Consider the following 17,470-nt stretch of genomic DNA (forward strand, 5'->3'; position numbering starts at 1 on the left):
GAGCAGTTTTTGTATTTTTATTGCTGTATTATTATATTATTAGTGTTTAACTCTTGTTTTTACTTTAATCTGTACACAAGGTAAATAAAGACTTTATCTTGTGTTGTGTCACATTCGAGATGTCTCTTTTCAGGACTGGTGGCTAGTGCTTAGGCAAGTGAATGGGGGCAGGGGACGAGGTTTATTTTTGTGGAACACGTTAAGTGTTGCCTTCGGTTTATTGACAGAAATTAGGGCATTAAGGCAAGATGGATTGGCATCAAGTGGAACGTTTCTTTTAAAAGAGAGTGATAATTTCACTATCTAATATATATCACGTGGACGATTTTGGAAAGGCACAGTGGCAAACCAGGTAGGGCGCCACAGCATTTTTCCTGTCGTCTACTTCCAATTTTCTACTTCCAATGCAGTGGGCTTATATCTTCAATTATCAGCATAAGCGTACGGGGACAGGGGACAATGTCTGGAGGGGGGCAACTCTCCCCCCCCCCCCCCCCCCCCCCCCGTAGCGCTGGAGCAATACCTCAAATTCGGGCAAAAATTATACAGATATTCGGGAGAAAAATGTGCCAAACTGAGACCTTTTCACCATGTATTTCCATCATTCTTCCCTCAAAATTAGTTGTAATCCATATAAAACTGCGTAGTGATTCGTTTGCAACCATATGTAGCTATTTGGTAGTAATGATAATTATTAATATATGTTAGTATCTAGATTCGGGCATTTTCGTTAATTCGGGCACTTGTGTTTAATTCGGGCTAAAGTCAGCCTGCACACACGCATGCACGCACACACACACACACACACACACTCACACACACACACACACACACACACACACACACATATATATATATATATATATATATATATATATATATATATATATATATACACATGCACACACATATACGCACACGCGCACGCACACACACACATACACACACGCACCCTACAGAAATGGGACGCCGATGATAGTCAGTCATATTGGGATGCGAAGTGATTACGTATTAGCCTCAAGGGCGATAACTTAACGTCCAAGCCAACGAAGAATGGACCAGTATATCCTTCACAGAGATTGTAATCTCGAGGTATCTATCACCATAAACTGTCGACGTCACGGATTAGAACACGGCTCAGTGTCAGCGTAACATCCTGACCCCAGACACACCGGGTGCTCTTGTCACTCCTTCTGTGATTGGTCGTTTGTCACACGGTAACACGAGGCACCTCGGGTGAACTCTCGTTTAAATGTCACATGTTTAACATTTCTCTTCTGTGTTAAAGCCACAGTCACGCCTTTCCAGAGTCTGATATCTTGATATACAAAACATTCACCAAACACCCACCCTCCCAAACCAAACAACAAACAAGAAAAAACCCAACCAAAAAACCCAAACAACAAACCCCAAAACAACCCCCCCCCCCCCCCCCCCACCCAATAACAACAAAACCAACCAAAATTCAGCCGTAACAAATAATGATAGTAAATAGTTTTTTTTTTTTTAAAAGGGACATTCCCGAGTTTCTTGCATTGTAAGATGTTTCCGACTAAAACAATATTTTAACGTTTAAAAGTACGCATTAAATATATTTTCTGGTTTAGAATATCAGTGTCTGTATATTCAATGTATCTTTGGTCGTCTTAATATTTCTAAGAAGCCCAAACTGAATTTTGTCTTCACACAGTTTTGTACGTACGAAAACATTATTTTAGGAAACAGAATGAAACTTAACCTAGTACACATACTAGAATGATCAGAACATTTTTTAATATACAGCTACTAATATTTTATGCATACAAATATACTTGATATGTAATTACAATCGTTAAAAGTCTCTGTTTGTCGATAACATCTTTAAAAATGCAGCAAACTCAGGACTGTCCCTTTAATGTTCCGAGTTTAATGATACAATGTGTAGGTGTAATGCTTCATTCAAATATAGTTTTTTTGTTTGTTGTTGGGGGTTTTAAAGTCAGTTTTATATTAGAGTAGAATGATTAATAATAATCTGCTATTGGATTTTCAATACACAATGGAATGTATAAGCCTCACGTCATTGAGTGTAGCTTGCATTTTAAAGTACTATACAGAAGTACCAAATTGCCAAACTTTTGTTTTGTTTTAGTGTAATATATCATAATTACTAGTACAGTTTTAAAAATATTTTTAGAGAAAAGAGTGCATTCATGTCGCTCAATCAAAACCACGATCCATCTGAACACACAACTATTATATTAGGAAGGAAATGGTTAAGGACCACACAAATATTGAGAGAGGAAACCCGCTGTCGCCACCTCATATGCTACTCTTTTCGATTAGCAGCAAGGGATCTTTTATATGCACCATCCCATAGACAGGATAGCTCATACCACGGCCTTTGATGCAAAAAAAGTATACAGATATTCGGGCAAAATGTGCTAACGTCGAAGATTTGTCTAAGTATTTCAATCATTCTACCCTCACAATTCATTGTAATCCATGTAAAACGTTCAACGTTTGTTTTTATTTAACAACACCACTAGAGCACACTGCTTTAACAATGTAAAAATGCGTAGTGATTCGTTTACAAACCTATATAGCTGTTTGGCTGTAATGCTAGTATGAATAAATGTTGTTATCCCAATTGTTTAATTTGGGCAAAAGCCAGCACCTTTACAATTATGAGAGCCAGCACATCTATGCTCCCCCCCCCCCCCCCCCCCTCTCTCTCTCTCTCTCTCTCTCTCTCTCTCTCTCTCTCTCTCTCTCTCTCTCCGTCTATCACCCCTCTCGTTATCTTTCTATCTCTATCTTTCTCTCCCTCTCCCAATCTTTCAATCTCTATTTTTCTCTCTCTTCATCTCTCTCTCCCTCCCTCTCTCTCTCTCTCTCTCTCTCTTCTCTCTCTCTCTCTCTCTCTCTCTCTCTCTCTCTCTCCATCCCTCTCTCTATCTATCTCCCTCTCTATCTCAATCTATGTCTATGTGTGTTTATATCCTGTCTCTCACTCCCCCCTCTCTCTCTCTCTCTCTCTCTCTCTCTCTCTCTCTCTTTCTCTCTCTCTCTCCCTCCCCCCCCCTCTCTCTCTCTCTCTCTCTCTCTCTCTCTCTCTCTCTCTCTCTCTCTCTCTCTCTCTCTCTCTCTCTCTCTCTCTCTCTATCTCTATTTAGTAACAATTTAGTATATTGCACTGATACATAATAATATCAAGCTTCAAACTTCATTCAAAAGTATCAAAGCAAAACGACTCACGATCTAAACGTAACTTGGAAGGAACGATCTACTTGTTTAGCAACACGCACGCCATTGGGCAATCTTAAACCCAGTGGTATTACGACTAGGCTATCGAATAACAACCCTGGCTTCTAGTTTTGACCATTTGACATCTGTTGACAAACGACCGTCAACCAGTCAAATATGATGGACACAGATAGACTGGTTTCTGTCATGATGGCGTCACGCACATAAATCAGCGCACGTCTGCATGTAATTGAATATTCCACGAACCGCAACCAGTCGGTTAAAGATCTGATTGATTGTTTTAAGCTAAAATCAATTGATAGTGGTGGCAGTGCTAGAAGAAACGCAGGCGCGTGTACAGGTGGGGGTTTCTGGACCGGCCTCGGTGGCGTAGTGGCTAAACTATCGGACTACCGGCTGCTAGGTACAGGGTTCCAACCCAAGAGCGAGTTCTTACGTGCTCCTTGGGTAGGTGTAAGACCACAACACCCTCTTCTCTCACACTAACCGCTAACCAACTAACAACTAACCCACTGTCCTGCACAGACAGCCCAGATAGCTGAGGTGTGTGCCCAGGACAGCGTGCTTGAACCTTAATTGGATATAAGCACGAAAATAAGTTAAAATGAAATGGGGTTTCTGGGGTTTAAACCTCTCTCAGCTCAAATGCATTTTCTTCGTTTTATAAAATATATTTTTGAATCGACCCGTCCAGTAAGTTTCACTCCCCACAGAGTAGATATCACCTATTAAATTCCCCGTATACACGCCTGAAGCTAGAAGAACTATTTCACTCAAGCTTTGAAGTTTGGTTTGTTTAATGATACCACTAGAGCACATGTTTTTATTGAATCCTCGGCTATTGAATGTGAAACATTTGATAATTTTGGGGCAGAACGTAGTCTAGTGGTGAAACGCTCGCCTGATGCGTGGTCGGTCTAGGATCGATCCCCGTCGGTGGACACATTGGGTTATTTCTCGTTCTATCCAGTGAACCATGACTGGTATATCAAATGCCGCGGTATGTGCTATCATGTCTGTGGGATGGTGCATATAAAATATATAAAATATCCCTCCTTGCTATTAATGGGAAAATGTAGCGGGTTTCCTTTCTAAGACTATAATTATGTTAAAAATACCAAATATTTGATGATTAGCCGGTGATTAATAAATCAAGGTGATCTAGTAGTGTCGTTAAACAAAACTTCTTCCTTTTTTTTATCCTACGACCAATGCACCTGAAGCGAGTACTCTACGGTCTAGATAGCTACGACCTTTAATTTTCAAATAGTCAAATGTTGATGGTTTGATCTGTTCAGACTGTCACCACGTGTGGGTATTGTCCGTATCCTAGGGGTCCAACCCACCATTATCTGATCACACATTTTATTTTTAATGATGGGTATTTTACGTCAATGCTGTCGCTCGTTAGATACGGTTTTAAACATCTCCTTGTAAGATAAATGGTATCAAACGGCCTCCCAATAAATGGTATCAAACGGCCACCCAATAAATGGTATCAAACGGCCACTCATTTAGTATCTTCTGTCTTTGTTAATTCGAGCACGAGTACCATTACCATTTTTGTCTTGTTTGACACGATCCCCGGACTGACTGGATTTGCTAGATTTGTGTTGACAATGTGGATAACATCTCGTGTTAACGTGGTGGAAGCCAATACGTGCGGGATTAAACCGCATAACGGTGGGCGTTTCAAAATGATATATAGGTTAAAAGGATCGAAGGCGGGGAATGTCTTATCTGATGGACATACAGTACACTGCTGTACACAGTGTGAGGAAGGGAGGAAGGAATGTTTTATTTAACGACGCACTCAACACCTTTTGATTACGGTTATTTACGGTCAGACATATGGTTACGGATCAATCAAATAATGAGAGAGGAATCACGTTGTCACCACGCAATGTGCTACTCTTTCCGATTAGCAGCAAGGGATCTTTTATATGCACCATCTCACATACAGGGTAATACATACCACGGCCTTTGATATGCCAGTCGTGGTGCATTGGGTGGAAAGGGGAATAGTCCAAAAGGGCTCACTGGCGGCGATCGATCCCAAATCGACCGCGTATCAAGCGAGCGCTTTGGGATCGATCTACGTCCCGCTCCAGTATGAGTAATTCAATTTGGTTTATTTCCCTTTACTTTTGTTGTTGTTTGTTAGTTTGCGAGATTTTTGTTTGTTTTCGTTTTCATTTTTTTTCCGTTTTTTGTTTTGTTGTTGGTACACATAACAATTCAAAACTAAAACGGGTCACTCACTGTTGCTACAATATGCAATTGTAAAACGAATAACAAAATAAGCGTTATCACGAAGGTTTGTAAATGAAAAATGAAATTATTGATACATTTTAAATGCATTTCAAATACAGTAAGCCTTAAAGGGACATTCCTAAGTTTGCTCCATTGTAAGATGTTTACGACTAATAAAATATTTCTACGATTAAACTTGCATATTAAATATATTTTCTTGTTTAGAATATCAGTGTCTGTATATTAAATGTGTTGCTGGTTGTCTTAATATTTGTAAGAAGCCCAAACTGGATTTTGTCTTCAAATAATTTTTAGGAAATAAAATGAAAATTAACCTAGTACAAATATTAGAACGATCAGAAACACGTTTAATATACAGCCACTAATATTCTAAGCAAGAAAATCTATTTAATAAGTAAGTTTAATCGTAGAAATATTTTATATGTTAATAACATCTTAAAAGATTGCAGCAAACTCAGGAATGTCCCTTTAAAAGATATACCAGTCGTGGCGCAATGGGTCCACCGATGGGGACTGATCCGATGGGACGGCAGGCCCAAAAGTATCTCGGCCCGTGCCCTGTGTTAGGTTTGATTTAGTAAACAAGTCAGGGATTGGCAATCGTCTTTGAGTGTTGCAGGAAGGAAGTATTGTCCAGTAAATGAAGGAGGGAAATGTTTTATTTAACGACACACTCAACACATTTTATTTACGGTTATATGGCGTCAGGCATTTGGTTAAGGACCACACAAATATTGAGAGAGGAAACCCGCGGTCGCCACTTCATGGGCTACTCTTTCCTGTTAGCAGCAAGGAATCTTTTATATGCACCATCCTATAGACAGGATAGCACATACCACGGCCTTTGATGTACCAGTCGTGGTGCACTGGCTGTAACGAGAAATAGCCCAATGGGCCCACCGACGAGGATTGATCCGACACCGACCGCGCATCGAGCGAACGCTATAGCACTGGGCTACGTCCCGCCCCAAAGACAGATAATATCTGCACTTCTGTTTGCGTTGCACTTTGAGATAGCACAGTTGAATGAGTTTAGTGAAAACACCTGGGGCCTAATTTACAAAAGGGAAAATATAATAACATTATGGCCTGTTAGCAGTATCAGATGGTCCAGGAGTCAAACTGACGCTCACAACTTTGTGACATCGCAGTGTAGTGCAAAAAAAAAGACAACATAACTAATAACTCCACAGGAGTGGCTTGTGTACATTTATTGCTGAATTATTGTATTATTACTGTTGAATTCTTGTTTTTATTTTAACCTGTACACAATGTGAGACGTGAATAAAGACTAGTATGTCTGCACAAACACATTCAAGGATGATCCGATGATGCTTAAAAGAGCTTTGTGAATAAGGCCCGGAGGCGTACGGCCTCCCATTTTTTTTTTTTTTTTTTTTTTTTTTTTTTTTTTTTTTTTTTTGGGGTTTTTTGGGGGGGGGGGTTGTGGGGTTTGTTTGTTTTGTTTCTGTTTGTTTGTTGTTGTTTTTTGTTGTTGTTGTTGTTGTTGTTTGTTTGTTGTTTTTTGTTTGTTTTTTGTTTTTGTTTTTTTTTGGGGGGAGGGGGGGGGGGGGGGTAGCAGGCTGATTTTTTGCCCGAATTAAACAAAAATGCCACAATTAGGATAACAACATTTATTCATATTAATTTTACTGTCAAACAGCTGTATAGGGTTGCAAACGAACCACTACAGATTTTTACATGAATTACAATGAGTGAATGTGGCTTTTACACGATGAAATACCTTTAATACCCATGAATTCGTGGGCTACTCTTTTCGATTAGCATGGATAACGGTTTTGTCGTTCAGGTCGGTCTGAGATCGATCCCCGTCGGGGGAGTGTGTGTGTGTGTGGGGGGGGGGGGGGGGGGGGGGGGGGGACATTGGGCTATTTTTTTGCTCGAGTCAGTGCACATCGACTGGTACATCAAAGGCCGTGTTATGTACTATCCTGCCTGTGGGATGGGGCATATAAAAGATCCCTTACTACCAATACGAAAATGTTGCGGGTTTCTTTTCTAAGACTATATGTCACAATTACCAAATGATTGTTATCCATTAGACGATGGTTAATAAATCAAGGTGCTCTAGTGGTGTCGATAAACAAAACAAAGTCTCTCAAGGACAGGGTAGATCATACCACGGCATTTTATATAATTATTATTATTAGTCGTGGGACACTAACTTGGACGAGAAAAAACATAATCAGATAATGAGTTCACCTAGGGTGTAATGAAAGACGCATATATCTTCGCACCTTGCTCCAATTAAAAGTCTATTTATGTAGGTTCCATGGTGTAATGGTTAGCACTTTGGACTCTGAATCCAGCGATCCGAGTTCAAGTCTCGGTGGAACCTGATTTACTTTTAGGCCGTTTTATTAACGTTAACTGAAATAACTATGAATAAAGCAGTAGACTGTTTAACGTTTTAAATTATGGCTATTTTGGCTTCTAATTTATGGTGAACACTGGAGAGGGAGAGGGAGACGGAGACAGACAGACAGAGCGAGAGAGACGGAGAGACTGTATCATCGTACCTAGAGCTAATTTAAGGACTGACTCAGTAGGTTCCATGGTGTAATGGTTAGCACTTTGGACTTTGAATCCAGCGATCCGAGTTCAAATCTCGGTGGAACCTGATTAATTTTATATGTTTTTATTGTTATTTTTTTAATAATAAAAACTCACGAAAAGCAACAAAACAAAGTAAACAAAATAAGAAAATGAAACTGTAAAAATAAAATACGTCAGGTTATTTGGGAAATGAACAAACTTTGGATAAAAACACAATATACTGTTTGTTTAAATTATGGGTATTTGGTTTGTACTATTAGGTTTACAAGGGAGGTAACATAAGCTGATCTTCTCGAATACTAGGAATAAATCGTCTATATGCTATTAATCTTTACCACAGACATGGTAGAGAGACAGAGACAGATACAGATAGAAATAGAAAGATAGAGGAAGATAAAGAGGGAACATAGAAGGAGAGCTAGGGATTAAAAATGGATAGAGACAGGGGAGACAGAGAGAAGGGAGAGAAGGGAGACAGGCTGAGAGAGAGTGAAGACAATAATTTGCTGACTGAATTGACTTTGAATAAAAACAGTAGATTGTTTGTTTAACGTTTTAAATTATGGCCATTGGCTTCTAATTTATGGTTTACAAGGAAGGAAACCATGTCTGTCACATAAACTACCCTTCAGGAATAGTGGCAAGCAAGTGTATATATGAAGAGTTCAGGCGCAAAACGCGATATATCCATTTTTAATTTTCAGTAAAAATTGTTTTTTTACTTGGCGTATATCGCGTTTTGATAAAAAAAAAAAAGAAGAAAAAAAAAGGGATTTACCCAATACAATTTCATAAGAATCAATCACGTTTTGCAGCAAATTAGCGGGCCTACGATTAACCTTTACTGACATACAATAATTGCTTAAACTAAAAACTATAAAGAAAATGGTTTGTATCGCGTTTTTGCGCCTGAACTCTTCATATGCTCTTAGACTTTTCCTACAAACAGGACAGCACATACCTCAGCATTTGGTATTCTGATAAAGAGACAATGGTGGTTACAGAAAACACGTGCGAACAAACACACATAATCAAAGGGAGGAGAGAGAGAGAGAGAAAGAGAGAGAGAGAGAGAGAGAGAGAGAGAGAGAGAGAGAGAGAGAGAGAGAGAGAGAGAGAGAGAGAGAGAGAGAGAGAGAGAGAGAGAGAGAGAAAAGAGAGTCTTATTGATTTTCATTATCAACATATAAAGCGGACACTAAAGGTCATATAGGTCCATACATCATTCATACGACAACATTTAACCCTTCTGAAAATATTTCACAACCTCGTCCGCGCGCTATAATCCATTCTGTTGTATTTGTAATCGTATTTGAAACTCAGCAATGCCGTGCAGATTTTCTCCCATTATACTGCACGCTATTTACGTCCGCGGTTTACATTGCCAGTGCAGTGTTTGTCTGGAAGTCAGTGTATTCACGTTGAAACTGCAGCATCGTCACGAATCAGCACTGTCCAAACACACAAATATGTGTTTGTCGAAAAGTAATATAACATCTAGCTCCGGTTGTACCCGGTACAGTGTGCACTGAGTCAAACATCGCGTGCTTGAAATATTGTCTTTATTACGATTCTCTTCTCTCCCGCACACTGGTTTACACTACAACATCAATACCCTGTTAAAGCAGTGACACATTACATAAACTCGTGTAACAGTGCTTTGTGTAGAGATATGCGTTCTTTGCAATGTTTTGTTTTGTTTAAATAGTTCAGACGTAGACGTTTTTGTTAGTGGAAAGACTGATTTTTTTGTCCGGGAATTAAACTAAAATGCCCGAATTTATTGATATTAGCACAACCAAACACCTATATGGGCTTGCAAACAAATCACTACGCATTTTACATGTAATGCAATTATTTATTTATTTTATTTTATTTTTATTTTATTTTATTTTATTTTAATTTTTAAATGTTTTTTTAATTTTTTTTTAATTATTATTATTATTATTATTTTTTTTAATATAATTTATTTTTATTTTATTATTATTATTATTTTTTTTTTTTTTTTTTTTATTTGGGGTTGGGGGGGGGAGGGGTGGTTAGAAAGATGGAAATACATGGTAAAAAGGTTAAAGGTTAGCACATTTTGCCCAAATATCTCTACCATTTTTGCCTGAATTTGAGGTTTCTCTCCAGCATTAAGTGCAGGTACTTAGTCACTACTCCCCCCCCCCCCCCCCCCCCCCCTACACACACACTCCCCGCTCCTCCCCGTCTCGAACGCTTGTGAGTCCAGGTGCGATGAACGTGACTTGGTGTTTAACATGATTACTTCGACACTTTGCAAAATCTTCCATTATTATAGGTGCCGGGCTGACGTTTTCCCTAATTAAACAAAAATGCCCGAAACTGGTTAACATTTGAATTACGGCCATTATATATACAGCAGTCTTGAATCACTGTCTTGGGCGGAGCAAAATACATAAACTATCCCATGCGGCTAATTGTAAAAACAAGTAGCTCATTGCCTAGGGGAAGCGGGTTTCTTCTCATTATATGTGTGGTTCTGAATTAAAATGTGTTGAGTGCGTCGTTAAATAAAACATTAATTTTTTTCTTCCTTCAGTAGTCAATTTCGTTCGTCGTTTTTGACCTATATACATTTTTAATATTCCCTTCTGATTACGTAACTGTGCACTTGCAAAAAGAAACATCAACGAGTTCAAACATTTATAATTAATGAGGGGATATTACATGACTCGGTTTATGTCAATATTTCTCAGAATAGTTTTTTTTTTTTTTTAGCCGAATTAAACACCAATTACATGTTAAAAATCCCAAGAAATCTCCAAGAGTTACGAAAGTAAAGTAAAGTTTGTTTTATTTAACGACGCCACTAGAGCACATTGATTTTTTTTTTATCTTATCATCGGATATTGGTCGTCAAACATATGGTCATTCTGACACTGTTTTTTTTTAGAGGAAACCCGCTGTCGCCACATAGACTACTCTTTTACGACAGGCAGCAAGGGATCTTTTATTTGCGCTTCCCACAGACAGGATAGCACAAACCATGGCCTTTGTTGAACCAGTTATGGATCACTGGTCGGTGCAGGTGGTTTACACCTACCCATTGTGCCTTGCGGAGCACTCACTCAGGGTTTGGAGTCGGTATCTGGATTAAAAATCCCATGCCTAGATTGGGATCCGAACCCAGTACCTATCAGCCTGCAGACCGATGGCCTAACCACGACGCCACCGAGGCCGGTCCCATGAGTTCATTTAATAACGTAAGCCTGATTATAAAGTTCACCCTGTATTTCCATCATACTACCCTCAAAATCAGTTGTAATCCACGAACAAAAAGGTTTGTGGTTAACGACACCACTAGAGCACATTGATTAATCAATCATCGGCTATTGGATGTTAAACATTTGGTAATTCTGACTCGTAGTCATTAGAGGAAACCCGCTACATCTTTCCTAATGCAGAAAGGGCTCTTTTATATACACTTTCCCACAAACAGGATAGCACATACCACGGACTTTGATATACCAGTCCTGGTGCACTGGTTGGAACGAGAAATAGCTCAATGGGCCGACCGACGGGGGTCGATCCCACATCGACCGCTCATCAAACGCGCGCTCTACCAATGGGCTGCGTCCCGTCCACTAATCCATGTAGAACTGCGTAGTGATTCGTTTGCAGCTGTTTGGTAGTAATGTTAATATGAATAAGTGGTGTTATACAGATTTGGACATTTTCTTTTAATTCGGGCAAAATGTAGATTGCCCCCTACAATATTGAAATCACGTACGCCTATGGGTTTCTAGATGGTGGTAGTCCTACTCCCATGGCTAGTGATATTCAATGTTGGGCTAGTAAATAACTACTACTGCCATGCCCGACGGCTAGTGAAACTGTTTGGTCAAATGTTGCAGTTAAGTCTATTTCGTAAATATGAATATCATGCCCCGACCTCAACCCTCAATGTTATGGGGCGATCACACTGGCCCGAATGAGCTTCCGTTTGTTTTCCGTATACGAAAGTGGTGTGATTTTTTAAACTGGCCGAATGTCCCTCCGAATGTGTTTTCCCCAATGTATCACCGAATGCTTTCCGTTTGTTTTCCGAATGTTTTCAGTATGCTTTCAGAATGCTTTCAGAATAGACCGAATACTTCCCGCATGTTGACTTCGAAAGTTTTCCTTTCCGAACGCTTTCCGTATGCTTTCCGAATGCTTTCAGAACACGGCGAATCGACCTAGAATGGACCGAACTCGTTCCACATGCGTCCCCGCAAGGGTTCGTCATGTTCTATGTCCATTCGGGGTGTTCGGAAAGCATATGGAACATACTGTGCATTCTGGAAGTGTACGAGCAGTTCGGAATATGTTCTAAAAGAATACTGGAAGGGTTCTGGCTATTCGTTATACATTCAGCGGCATAAATGAAAAAAAAATCCGGAAAGGATACTGAAAACGTTCGGAAAGCTTTCGTCATGTTCTAGGTCCATTCGGGGTGTTCGGAAAGCATACGGAACCCAGCACCTCCAACTTTTCATTCCGAATGCACCAAGAACTAGACGCATGCTTCCCGAACGTTTTCCGTTCTCCTAGAATGCTTCCCGAATACACATGGACGCCACATTCGGATGGTCGAAGGAAATTATTTTGAACATGCACAACAAATTTTTGGATCTCCCGAATGCCGTTCCGTATGAATCCGTACGGAGCCGAACAGCCAGTATGCTCCTAGAACACACCGAATGATTCCCGAATATGATCCGTTCGCTCCCCGAACACCCAAATTCCTATTCGGAAAACAAACGGAATGGCATTCGGGCCAGTGTGATCGGGCCATTAGTGTTTTTAAGCTCTACATCCCTGTTTAGGTGACACCTCTGATTATTACTATTATTTAGTACAATTTTGTCAACTTAAAAAGAAGTAGGGCTAGTGAATTTTTAATCGTGGCTAGTAATTTTTTTAAATCACTGATCCCTTGGCTAGTGTATTTTATAAAAATTCTAGAAGATCTGCAGTAATAGCTTAAGCACCTTCCGGGAATTGTGTAAATTATTTCTGAAATTACACGCAACTTCATCAAACCACAGACAATCATCTGAAATAACACTCTAAATATTATTTAAAGTACTGACTTATAAAAATCTTATAACTACAATGTATATTTGGTCGTTTTGTCTCCGTGTGCCTTTAAAAAAATATGTATAGTCATTTTGAATTATATCTGTACATCTTTTACCACTATAACAACCACTAGCCTGTAGCCATCTTGTCATTCTACATATCCATTCCATCCACTGTAAAAGATGTTCGTGTACCTGAGCATTTTTACCGACTAAAGGTACATATTTAATACATTTTCATCTATAAAATATCAATGTTTGTACACAATGGCATGCGCTGCTTAATACCCTAATGTTTATCTTAGCCCAAACTGAAATTTGAGCAATTACAAATATTAGGACATCCAGAAACACGTTCAATATAAAGATGCAAATTTAGTTGTTCAAATTAATTAAAGGGACAGACCCTGGTTTTTAAACACTAAGGCACATGTTTCACTATTAGAGCCATTTATGATCACTGAAATCAAACATTACTTATATTTTATTCTTTAGATTGTTCATTCCCGTACAGTCGACGTGTTTCTGATCATCCTGGTGTTTTTAATACCACACAATGCATTTTCATATTTAAAAAAAACAAAAACGCACGTGCGTCTGAAAAATGTAGTCGCGTTTTAGTCTATTTTTAAGTGTATTTAACAGACTCTTGTTTCACTTTGTTGTATCCAAATGTGTTACAGGTTTGTAAATTAACCAAACTTAGTGTTAATTTTTACGGGTTGAAACTAGGGTCCAGGTGAAAATATGCCTTAGCTTTTAAAAACTAGGGCATGTCCCTTTAAATTTTATAACTGAAAATATGTAACACTAGTTGTTGCAATCTCAGGATAGTCTCTTTAATGAATTGATAGAAACTCACTGCATCTCCTTCTTTATCATTAACCACGAGGGGCGAGAAGTAGACCAGTGGTAAAGCGCTCGCTTGATGTGCGGTCGGTTTGGGATCGATCCCAGACCCATTGGGCTATTTCTCGCTCCAGCCAGTGCACCACGACTGGTACATCAAAGGCCGTGGTATGTGCTATCCTGTCTGCGGGACAAAATATCCCTTGCTGCTAATCGAAAAGTGTAGCCCATGAAGTGGCGACAGCGGGTTACCTCTCTCAATATCTGTGTGGCCCTTATTCATATGTCCGACGCCATGTAACCGTAAATAAAATGTGTTGAGTGCGTCTTGAAATAAAACATTTTCTTTGCTGTCCTAGGAAGACAGCCCAGGTAGCAACCGAGGTGCATGCGCAGGACCGCGTGCCTGAAACGTATTAGGATAAAATTTGGCCCTAAAACTCACTCTATACTAGACCCAATACAACAATTTGAATCCGCACCAACCAACCTTTAATCCTTTGTGAAGAATAATGCCATAATCGTGGTAAATGATTTCCGTGTATTAAATATACATGCATGGAACCAGTCTTATCTTTACGAGATCAGCGTCACGTAACGGGAAGGGATAATCAAGGATGCATGTAAAACACGGACTAAAACGCGAACCTGACATAATTAAGAAGTAGGGTCTAGTTCCTCTATACGTGTTCTGACTTTCCGTTACGTAAAGCTGAACACGATCGGTTCTCAGCATGCATTTTTAATACGCGGTAATTATTTATCTGGATTATGGCATTATTCCTTATAAAAGATTGTTAGAGGTAGAAAAGAAAAAAGAAACAGCTGCTTGTAGAATCCCTACAATTTGTAAATATAGCTATATTATTATTATTATTATTATTATTATCATCGTCGTCATCATCATCATCATCATCATCATCACATCAGCAGCAGCAACAGCAGCAGAGGGAGAGGGACAAAGAAAGAGCGGGTAGCAGAGAGAGAGAGAGAGAGAGAGAGAGAGAGAGAGAGAGAGAGAGAGAGAGAGAGAGAGAGAGAGAGAGAGAGAGAGAGAGAGATAGGGGGTTCTTTTATATGCACCATACTGCAGACGAGGCAGCAATTACCACGGCCTTTGATATCAATCGTGGTGCACTGGTTGGAACTGGAGCTAGCCCAGTCGACTCACCGACGCAGATCAATCCAAGATCATCCACGCATCATTCGAACCTTTTACCACTGAACTACGTCCCGACGCTGTGCAAGACAGAGTCAAGAGAAGATTTTGACAGAGTGTAGAACAGATTAGTTGTTTCTAAGGACAAGATGGTGACTGCTCCGTGGATCGATTTCAGGACTACGTTCAACCAGACCGAGCAGACATACATCTGTTAGACTGGTTTACGCGCTTCACGTTAAAGCAAATGGCCACGTCGCGAACCAATCGAATAGTTCGCGAACGTTAGCGAAATGTTTGCTGTATGGAACTTGGGGCAGGTGACTACAGCTCGGCAGATCGACTGGGGTTTCCGGTTCCAACGAGTGTTCCACGACTGGCATATCAAAGACCATGGCTTATCCTGTGGGAACACGAGTATAAACGATCCCTTTCTACTGATACAAAAATCTTTCCCCGGAAGACCACGTGTCAGAATTGCAAAATGTCTGACATCGAATAGCCGATGATTAATAATTCAATGCGCTATAGTGGTGTCGTTAAACAAAACGCACTATTTCGTCTGAATCTATGCATCATTCGCACTTTGTAAGTGAACAGCCTGTCCCAATACGGGTTTCACATATGGTTGCACTATTTATGGATTGTCTGTTATTTATTTTACGTTCATCGGGGTATGTACAAAACAATTTTTCCGCAAACTGTGTGAATCGGCGAAGCAGTTCTCACATACGTTTTTTTTTTCTTTTTCTGTTCATACCCAGAAGAACGAAAGGAAATAACAGACAATACTTATAATTAAATCTGAAACATACGTACAAATAATAACATTAAACATTTATATTTTATTTAGGAGATAACCATATGGAGTTTTTAGATTTGCGGGTGTTATTGTCTATTTGATCCCGCAAATGTCAATTTTGACCGAAGGCGTTAGCCTGAGGTCAAAAATTAAACATTTGCGGGCATCAAATAGACAATAACATCCGCAAATCTAAAAACTCCATATGGTTATGTCCATTGTAAATTGAATCGTTTTTCTACAGAACTAACTGTATATTTGGCATTTCTTGAAAAAAATACCTGGCTACAATCTAACTGTAAACCCTTGAATCATCAAGTTCGCCTGTTCCAATTGCTAATGACGTCACTTTCTAATGACGTCATTAGCTTTCCGGGTGTTATTGTCTATTTGATCTCGGAAAAAGAATGTAATTAACCAATCACAATACAGAACACACGACAGTCAGTTTACAATTATAATTAGTTTTGGTTAAAACAATAAAGTCCAGTAAGACAAATTGCCAATATAAAATGACGTCATCGGGTATGACGTTCTCCGACGACGTAATTTTTACATGCATCCAGAAATGAACAAACTCCCGTTGCTACGTCTGGACCAATGGGATGACGTTACGTTGTAATGAATGTAACGGAAATGTAATTATTTCAAAATGACATGCTCCTGGCCCCGTGCTTATAAGCCTTAAAGTCTACACTTTAATAAAGTCCACACTTTAACGTCATGGCAACGCCATTCAAATAGCATTACGTTAAAGTCTGGACTTTATTAAAGTCTTGACTTTAAGTTTTATAAGCACGGGTCCTGGAGTCGAAAGTCGAAGCATTGTGCTTGGAACAGGTATGGGACACCTGTAAAGCTAAACACTACAATTATGTGCGCAACTAGGCTAGTTCTGACAATGTAATAACAGAAATAATGAAATAACAGAAATAATAGCTTTTCTCCTTAATTCTTACGGTCTGCAGGATAAAGGTTTTTGCTTTTTAAAGACACCACTAGAGCACATTGATTTATTAATCATCGGCCATTTTTAATATATAGTTTAAGGGAGGACAGGATAGTACATTCCACGGCCTTTGATACACCAGTCGTGGTACACTGCCAAGAACTAACAATAGCTAAATGGGCCCACCGACAGGGATCGATCCTAGGCCGACCGCGCTTCAAGAAATCTATTTACCACTGGACCCTTGTGACTCCCCCCCCCCCCCCCCCCCCCCCCCCCCCCCCCCCCCCCTCCCCCTCCACCATCATTTTGGGTCTTTAAATGGACGTTTATTTTAAATAAAGATTACTTATAATAACTTATTAAAATCATGCTGGTTGGAGGTTTGCAGGATAAAAAAATAATAATTAGTTAATAACGTAGGTTATCGGCTTTATCCTGTTCAGGCCGGATGAAAAATTCCGCACGACAAGCCTCGCGGAAGTTCCCATTCTTACCGTAATAAGATAAAGCTGATGTCCTAC

At 39.6% G+C, this 17,470-nt stretch overlaps 2 non-coding genes across 2 annotated transcripts; both read left to right on the forward strand.

Moving 5' to 3' along the window:
- The first annotated feature begins 7,807 nt into the window (after window positions 1-7,807).
- Window positions 7,808-7,879, forward strand: Trnaq-cug. The gene has a single exon. It is a non-coding gene; the product is annotated as a tRNA-Gln (tRNA).
- A 210-nt stretch (window positions 7,880-8,089) lies between these two features.
- Window positions 8,090-8,161, forward strand: Trnaq-uug. The gene has a single exon. It is a non-coding gene; the product is annotated as a tRNA-Gln (tRNA).
- Window positions 8,162-17,470: the final 9,309 nt, after the last annotated feature.

This window comes from Gigantopelta aegis, chromosome 12, assembly GCF_016097555.1.
Source record: "Gigantopelta aegis isolate Gae_Host chromosome 12, Gae_host_genome, whole genome shotgun sequence".
Lineage (NCBI taxonomy): Eukaryota > Metazoa > Mollusca > Gastropoda > Neomphalida > Peltospiridae > Gigantopelta > Gigantopelta aegis.